General features: G+C 37.7%; 1 non-coding gene across 1 annotated transcript; it reads right to left on the reverse strand.

The window, feature by feature from the left end:
* Positions 1 to 7,633: 7,633 nt before the first annotated feature.
* LOC145994509 (U1 spliceosomal RNA) lies at positions 7,634 to 7,795 on the reverse strand. The gene has a single exon (XR_014442374.1). It is a non-coding gene; the product is annotated as a U1 spliceosomal RNA (small nuclear RNA).
* Positions 7,796 to 9,275: the final 1,480 nt, after the last annotated feature.

Consider the following 9,275-nt stretch of genomic DNA (forward strand, 5'->3'; position numbering starts at 1 on the left):
GAATATTTTTCCTTAGCACGTTGTAGCTTCGAATGTTAAAAACTTTAAAATGCAGATTGTTTTAAAATCTTAAAATATAAATATTGCAATTTTTGCTCCAAGTTACGGCATTTATTAAAGTGAAACAGGTCTAATATTTTAAATCCACTCGCGTGACATAATAATAATTTATAATAAAATAGCACTAATAATATTAAAGATTAAAAACAGACTTATTATTTAATAATGTGCTTTAGGCACAAAAGTTTTTGCAGTATGTAATAATACTAGCTCAGCGAATACATCACTAGAATTTTATAGTTACTCTTCAGAAGAAGGTATATGATTATATTAGCAAAGTTTATTTTTAAGCGCCAGTTATGAGAATATTTATATTATATGAATATGTAGACGTCGACGTCAAGATTTTTTTGCGCTCCTATAACAAGTATTTTCCTTCGGATATTGGATTGCAACCGATAATCCTGGAAATCCATTCTGCCATCGCAGAATGATTATGAGTAAACCACAACGGTTTTAGTTTAAAGCTTTGCCACAATAATATGCTAAGCATATTTTAGAATGAGTAGAGAGAATTAAAGATTCTTCAAGTTTTAGTGATGTTAGTATTTTAATGCATTTAAAGATCGCATAAATAATAATTATTATTTTATTTCAGGTAGTCAGGAGTAAATCAGACTCAATTTTTCCTTACCTTGTACTTTAGTACGGTTCAATTAATTTTAAGTATTTCAACATAACGTTAACGCCTGAAATTAAAATAAGATAAGTTTGCAGAAAAATTTAAAATAACATAAGTTAAACAGTGCTAATAAATTTAGAGAATAAATAAATTATATTAAATAAATAAATCACGCAGATAATTTGAGCCTAGAGTCAGAAATAATTAAAAGTTGAGTTAAAATATCTACTACTTAGACTAGGCAAGCTTAAAGTACGTATTAGCTTTGAAGAACTGTTTGTTTTGATTGCCTAAGCAACATGAAAATCATTGCGATTTTAGTTATTTTAAACGGATTTCTTCCATACGTAAAAGCTTCTAATTTTATTTATCTGTTGAACAAGTCCTTTGACTATCCTTATAATATAATTACAATTTTATTATTAACAACATTTATTATTAGTATTTTTATAATTTTCATAATCTGTTATTTTCAATGTCACCGCAAGAAATCTATTACTTATGACCATGAGTGTACCAATGAATTACCGTTAAGCAAACTTAATGATTCACCGCCCATTGAGCAGATTTACGACGATATTGCACCGATTGTTGAAGAGGTACCATTAAAAACGAGTCACCCGCCAATTCCCCCTCCACTGCCTCAGTCCATTATTATTCAACCTAGGGTACAAGAAGAAGTTCAGGATGCATCCAGAAATAGTTTAGTCACTAAAGACGACAGTATAGATTTGCCGAAGAATATTTTATCTGTTAAAGATAGAGTTCAGAAATTTGCCGTAAGCAAGGATCCTAATTTTGTTCAAAACAGTTGCAAAATGGAAAGTGATTTGCCTATTTCACACTGTGTTCAGCCAGTTGTAAAAGTTAAAGAGTCATTTGCGAATCAGTCACCAGTAAAAGTCGAGAAAGTTTCAAGTGTTACTTTAAAAGCAGAAAGTAAGCCAAATTTTCAGGTTCCCGAACCTGTTGTATCGTTTACAGATCATATTTTTTACGACTTCACGTTCGCCTAGAATTTTATATTAATTACGATTTAAATTTTAAGTATAATTCATTTTTTACGTTTCATTGTACCTTATGCAAGGTTTATTAGTCATTTAGTTAGCTAACAGCTTCCCAACTGTTGTTATTTGACCAGCACGGAAGTGTTCAAGTAACACGCTGTCGCTAGCGCAACGAAGTTTTTTTTTTCTTTTCATTCAATTTATTACGTCATTTCAAAAGTCCTTGACTTTATTTCGAACTCCCGCAGCGCTTACTAGACTTTGTTCGTAGTAAGTTAAAGTTTTGTAAACAGTTACGCGTCATTCCATGTATCAGCGAACCATCGCCTTGCATTTTCTCTCTCCGTTCCTTTGCCCGCTGCTCGAAGCAGCGACCTTTTCCCCTCCACCTCCCGAACGGAACCCGAACTTCCCCGAAGTCGCCGATCACGGCAGCGAACTTGCCAGAGCTCTCGTTGTCGCCATAGAGAAATTTTCAGTTACGTCCAGCGACCACAAATGCAACCTTGCACAATTTAGAATGTCTGGTATCAGCGAATTCCTTTTCTGCACTCAAGCTCTCTTCCGAGTACTTTGAGCACGCTGGAAGCTCAGAAAACACTTACCATAGGCTTTGCATATTTTCTCGCATTAGTGGCGGTCGTCCTTTAAAATTTTATGGGATCAGTTTAGTTACGCATATAGCCATTAGAATTTGATTTTTACGATAGAAGTTCACGTAAACAAGGTTAGGGATATTTTGTTTTATATAGATAAATTTTTTCCGTAAAACGTCGCATTTATGCACTTCAGGTTAATCACGACCAATAAGTTTTTTTTAAGGAACAACAAGACGAAACTTTTGCGTTTTCTCGCAAAATTTTCCTGTTTTTTATAGAGATATTTATAGTAAGTAAATTTTTTGGGAAATCGACGTACATTTGGTTTAAATCAGGATAAAGTCAAACGAAATTTCGATAAATCAGGGAAATATTACAAAGGGCAATTTTTAGCACTTTATGCACATAGAGTAATCAAGATTATTAGCAACAGGCCCAGGCTAAGCCTCGGTGATTAGCACAGGCATGTGCAGCAAAAGTCGCCACGGCATCGTTAGCCTTTCCAAATTTAAACAGTGTGGTTTGCCACAAATGTTATAATTTGAGAAATTATTATTATTTATTATCAGGAAATTTAGCTCACTTACCCAATTTGCACTTTATTTGACAATGCAGCAATAAATTCATTACTTCTTACTGATTAACTTCATGTTAATTTTAGTACAGTAGGTAATACTAGTAATTTCTATTTATATTTTAATATATAGTATAACTATTTTCTATTTATTTTGTTTAAACATTACTAAGGGATTGACACACCATTCTTATATGGGTCAAGTATACCTTTCCGCGGCGGGTCTGTTTTCACGACCAAGTGATTTGAGGTATACGGCGGACTCAAGAAGTTTTGAGTGGATACATTTCTTTTGTTTAAAGGAAATTTGAAATTGAGAAAGTTTTTATTATTTTTATTGTGTTTAAAATTTGAATATCACTTTTTTAATTCCCTGATGCTATATTTGTTACCATCTGGAGTTTTAACGAAACTCAGAAGTAGCGTTTACTGAAATTTTTGTGTTATATTGCATTATATTCAACCACGGCAAATTGCACCGGCCTATCATTTATTAGGAGGCCATTAGAGGCTTGCCAAAGCAACCTTTTAGATACTAACAGCTTGCTTTGCGCAACACAAATTTTATATATTTATTTTAAGGGTTCACGACATAATAATTTTTTTTTACATTTAAACAGAATTTAGAACATGCTTGCAACACTCATCTTTGTTTATTAATTATACATTTTGTAATTTTGAAGTGAAGTGTATTACTGACAATAAATTATTTCAGTTTATCAGAACACGCAATGGTATTTTAATATCAGGTTCAGGTCACTTTATTGTCATTCAGAATTTGAATAATAATTTGAACACGCACAGATCAGTTCAGCTTAACGAAGGCCAATCTTTATTTTTTAATTATCAGGATTTTTCGCAAATTATTGTGAAACTTCGTGAATCGAGCATCGTCTCGGAGTTTGGACCGTCCGTCCGTTTAGTACCTCCGGTGAAGGTTTTCACCCCTTCTCGCTGTCGTAGCAGCGTTGCAGGAAGACCATGATGCATATCAGAAGACCACATCCGTGAGTTGTTTATATGATCCAATAGAACAAACGCAAATCCTATGGGAAAAGAGGCACAAACTCAAACCAACTGACAACTCAATCCAAAGAAGCGAATCCAAATTCCAAACTAATTGTAGAGCCCAAGACAAAAGAAGAGGAAGGATGAAGGTAGTAAGGGAAAACAGTTTCAAAAAATAGTGCAAGTCGTATGTCTGCTCCACTCAACGTGTTCAACCAAAAAGGTTCCTCGCAATCACCTAACCACCGTATAGGCGGCACCGTTTGTCCGTGCCAGACTTACGGCTTCCACCTGGAATAATTAGCCCACGATGCGTGACACAAGAGAGACCGACTTCCGATTACCTATACCTTGATGGCCGAAAGCACGAAACGCCCGACCCTAACTAACTCGTCTAAAGTAACTACACGCGGCACCTTGCGTTACTTCAAGTATTTATGCTACACTTGACTAAAAATTACATTTATTACATTAAACGTTTAACAATATCATTAATACACACTACAAGACTAATTTTTAGGAAAATTTGGAATTCACAGATAGTTTAACTTACTTTTGATTCAAGAGAAATATCATTTCATTACTCCTGCCATCTAGCGGGAACATTTTTCTAGGTGTATATTCCAGCTGGATGTGACATCTGGTGAGCGATTCTGTAATTACATTCACCCCGTTCAAATCAGATTAAATATCATGCGATGTCACCATGAACGTCCGGAAGGGGGGCAACGGAGGCCACACCCCCCTGGAAAATGAATGTCCACCAAAAGATATATCATTTCGGTCACAGTAACTTATGTTATTTATTGTAAATTCGTTGAAGGTACATGTTAATTTCGGACTGAAATAGTGTTTCTTCAGGGGGTATCACTATTATGGAGAAAAATATCACTCCTTTGCCACCCCTGAAAAAAAATACTTTGCTTGCCCCTCCCTGGAAAAAAATCATGCGAAATATTACATTTAATTTAATTACATTAAAATACTGTAATTCATAGGCGTAACTTGGCGAGGCAAGGGGGGCTCTCGTGCCCCCAAATTTTCAGTTGTTAAGTAAAAGAGAAAGGCTTATGACACCTATAAAATTTCAGACAGAACTGACTTCGGAACAGTGGTGGACATGGGCGTAACTTGGAGCCTAACTTTGCGGGAGGGGGCCAAAAATTGAAGAACTTTCTCCCATGAAATTAGCGTCCGAGACTATTTTCCTAATTAACTACTACATTCGCAAAACCATAAAAGTTGCTTTATTTAAGTAATGTAGCATAAATACTTGTATGTATTAATATACAGCTTGAATTCAACACTAAAAACGTTCATTATTTATTGTAAACTTTATGCAGACAGTAGAGTTTGGTTTGTGGAAGAGATGTAATTTATACCTTGGCACATATCACCCCGCTCCGGACCAAAGTGAACTATGTGAAATTCGGGAAATACTGGAAATGGTAAGGGTTTCGAACGAGACAATCGTGAAGAAAGTGAGATTAATGAATGGAACAATTGCGAAAATGGTCGACAGGGTCTCACACGTCGAGAAGGACGTCGACAAACTTGATACTGACGAAGGGGCGGCGCCAGAAAATATTGACCGGGTGAGCAGCAGTCAAATTTTGATAAATTAGGGTGTGCAGATATAAAGTTTATGATTTATCTCTGCTTGTATAATATTTACCGCCCCCCAATCTTTGCTTTCACACACAAGCATGGTCGCAAACAGATAATCGATTCGCCAAATCTTCTGATTAAATTTCCCTCTATCCACTCCAATCTAACAAAGAGTAGGAAGTTACTCCATGTCGTCACCTGTTGTAATGCTAATCGCTTAGATGAAGATGAATTGTGAAAAGATGAGGTAGATGAAAGGACAGTCGCAAAAACACATGGGCAGTTCACAAAACAAGGTTCACGGGGATTATACTGGACATGAGTACAGACGCCATAGCCTCGTTAGTCTGCAAAATACGATCCACAGTGTAACGTAGAAGAGAGGTTGACATTTATACTCTGTCCCGCCTATCTCTGGAGCAATGTCGTGCGTAGCAGGAGATTGAGCAGAGCGAAGCAATACACGGTGCTGGGAAGGTTGATTACTGAAGTCGTCCCCTACAGGCAATCCCATATCCTCTCACGTGTTCATTGATCGAGCCGTCTCGCGTTACTACTTGCGCAGGGACAGTTTTCGTTCGTTTGCTCCACAGATAACCGAGACGGAGTAGTGGCAGTAAATCATGCGACAATTATGATATATACATAGCTAACATTCCTTTCCTCTGGTCCCCCACATAAAGCGGCTCTGGGGCTCACCCAACCTCAAATCATTGGGTTCCTAGGGGGGCGTAAAGGCGGTAGGAGCGTGGTGCTAAGCCCACACCTTGGTACGCTTACATCCCCTAAATGTGCCTTCATGGCACGCGAGGAACTTTACCTTTATTTTACCTAATACTATAATAGGGAACGAGTCAGTAATAAATATTTTGTCCGTGGCTGTACACATCATTTACTAACATACGAATCGGTCGTGAAAATTTTAAATTAAAGGACATCACATGGCGTCCACAGGCATTTGCTATCAGACTGGGAAGACGAGAGCCGGCATTATGGATGGCCAACTAGGGCACACGTTCGAAGCCCCGCGCCTGGAAAAAATAATTATTTGAGGACTAAAAGTGGTAAACGTTGTAAGTGCCAAAAGCGAAAGTGTTGATAAATCCCATCGTTCCGCACATCAGCCCATAAGAACGTTCACACTAGTGGCCTCTTTTCACGCACTTTGAACTACTTAGAAGGCTACCAGCCACTTTTCACGTTTACCACATTATAAAGCATGGCACATTACACAGTTTAACGTGGAAAACGGGGTTTGAATTATTTTGGCACTTACAGCGTATACCAATTTTAGTCTTCATTTTGTACGGTTTATACTAGTTTATAGGAGGCTGGGGATTGTTTTGACATAAATGTGCTCAAACACATAAAACAACTACTGAAATCATATTCTGGACGAAGAACTACATAAATCCTTTTCAAATATATCAATCAAAAATAATAATCTACATTGTTCGTTTAATTATACCATGAAGTGAAAATTATTACTTCATACGAAACAATGTAAATCCACTATACAGCGTCAAACTTCTATAATGAGAGAAAGGAATCTTACTGGAAACGATTAAAAATAATGTGTGTGTAGAATATTGTGAGAACCTTGTAAGCTTCTGACCCAGGACCTCTGGTTTCGAAACGCGTTCAACTATAACCCCTGGATCAAGGTGCTCTGAACCTAAAATTTAACATTTGCAACGGAACACAGAAATTGCATAATTTGATTATACACCAATATTAAAACTTCTAATTGTTGTTTGTTTCAGGTAATAACTGTCAATATGAAGTACATTTTTGTTCGAAGATGTGGCCACCCATTGGTCAAGACGGCGCCGTCATTGACAGGTACGTAAAACGAATCTGGTAAGGTTAAATTGTTATGTTGTGTGCATATTTATTAAATGAAGGAAATTGGCGTTTCCTTGATGTTCTCTCTATCTCATCATTGCTGCTAACCTAACGATGTAGGCAACGTTTAAACAAAAGAAAAATCTATAAACCAACCAAACAATATTCATTTGATATGACGGTAGAATCTAGCAACACATTCAGGCATGGTATTTGTATACGGAAACCAATGTTCTCGTTCAAGTTCGATAAGTTGTCTCTACTCTCTTGATGATTTTTTGTGTGAATATTCTGTTTCAATTATAATTATAAGGGACGGCGCGAACGCAGTCCCTACTACCAAAAATTGCGCGCCCGAGATATCCACGTTTGGGATATTCGCAGGGGTCAGCCCAACCGAAGTGCAATGGAAGAGCCTCGCCCCGGGGGAACCGCCTTGCTGATCACGGTAACCCCTACGCCAGGTAAGTATGCCGAAAGCATTTTTTTTTTTTTTTTTTTTTTGCTAGTGTTAACCCGTTGAGAGGGTTATGCCCTCACTTCGGTAAGTGATTTCATTGTAAGTTATGTGTCTTTCATCATTTTGGATGGTCTAAGTGCTTTTGTATATTGCGGAATCTTTTTCTTATCAAGATTGGTGATTCGTATGTGTTAACTTACTTTTGGGCGTGGTTTAGAAGATTGTAAATATGGATTTCGATATTTGGAGTCGGAGTATTGTTGGTACTGTTTAGGCTGTAGTGGTGGGATAAATATGGCGTGATAACTGCGATGGATGATATATATCGTATTCGTGTTTCTGTGGGTCTAGATCATCTAGATAACATGAATACATGGTGAGCAGGTATTGTAATGGCGTATAAATATGTGTAGGTGCTGCATCATGTCGGATATCAAGATGAATGGTATTCCAGAATACTGGGTTTTCGGATATCATGGCTTTGGTTATGTATCGTTGGCGAAGGCTCTCGACGTGATACAAAATGGTCGGGAAGGAAATTCTGTCATACAGTAGTGCTGTGGGATAAGGTAATTTAATCCGGAAAGCCAATCTAAATGCGTGCCGTTCAAAGATTTCCAGTTGGTCGTTGAAGGAGGCAGAAGCGTCAATCCAAGCAATATGCCCGTGAGTGATGGCTGGGCGCAAGAACATTTTGTAGGTGGTTAGGACTGTTGTCGGGTGTAATCCCCAAGATGTACCCACCAGTTTCCATAATAAGTTTAGGCGGTTCTTTACCTTCTTCTTTATCCTTTCTAAGTGTGGACGCCAGGTCAGTTTTTCATCTATGGTAACCCCAAGGTATGTTACGTGATTTGAAGGTAAGATGCGTCTCCCCTCTATTTTAATCTCCAAGAGTTTGGGGTTTCGGTGTACTTTGGAGCGACAGTGGGGAGGTAGGAAAACTACTGCCTGAGTTTTTGAAGAGTTTATTGATAGTTTCCATTGGTTGCACCAGCGAATAAAGGAGTCTACGGCCTTTTGGAGTGTTTTATTAATGGATTGAACTGTTTTCCCAAGAGTTAGGAAAGCAGTGTCATCTGCAAATTGGAATACGTGTGTGCTGGTATCCATGGTCGGCATATCTGTTACATACATTAAATATAACAGCGGTGACAAAACAGACCCCTGCGGGACTCCTGTGTGCAAGAAGATGGGATAGGATGTTGCCGAGTTCAGAGAGATGTATGCCATGCGGCCTGCCAGGAACGAATGGATAAGGCGAATGTAGCATTGAGGAAGTTGGAATTTGTGGAGTTTATATATTAATCCCGAATGCCATACTTTGTCAAACGCCTTTTCGAGATCGAATAAAAGAAGACACGATGGCAAGGACTTGTTATAGTGGTTTGTTATAGATGTTATCAATCTCAGAAGTTGGTCGTTGAGGCTGATGGATGGTCGGAAGCCTGCTTGATGTGCAGGTAGGAGCTTCTTGGATGAAAGGTGTTGG

The sequence above is a fragment of the Lepisma saccharinum genome, chromosome 10 (genome assembly GCF_977018435.1).
Source record: "Lepisma saccharinum chromosome 10, izLepSacc3.1, whole genome shotgun sequence".
In the NCBI taxonomy this organism is placed as follows: domain Eukaryota; kingdom Metazoa; phylum Arthropoda; class Insecta; order Zygentoma; family Lepismatidae; genus Lepisma; species Lepisma saccharinum.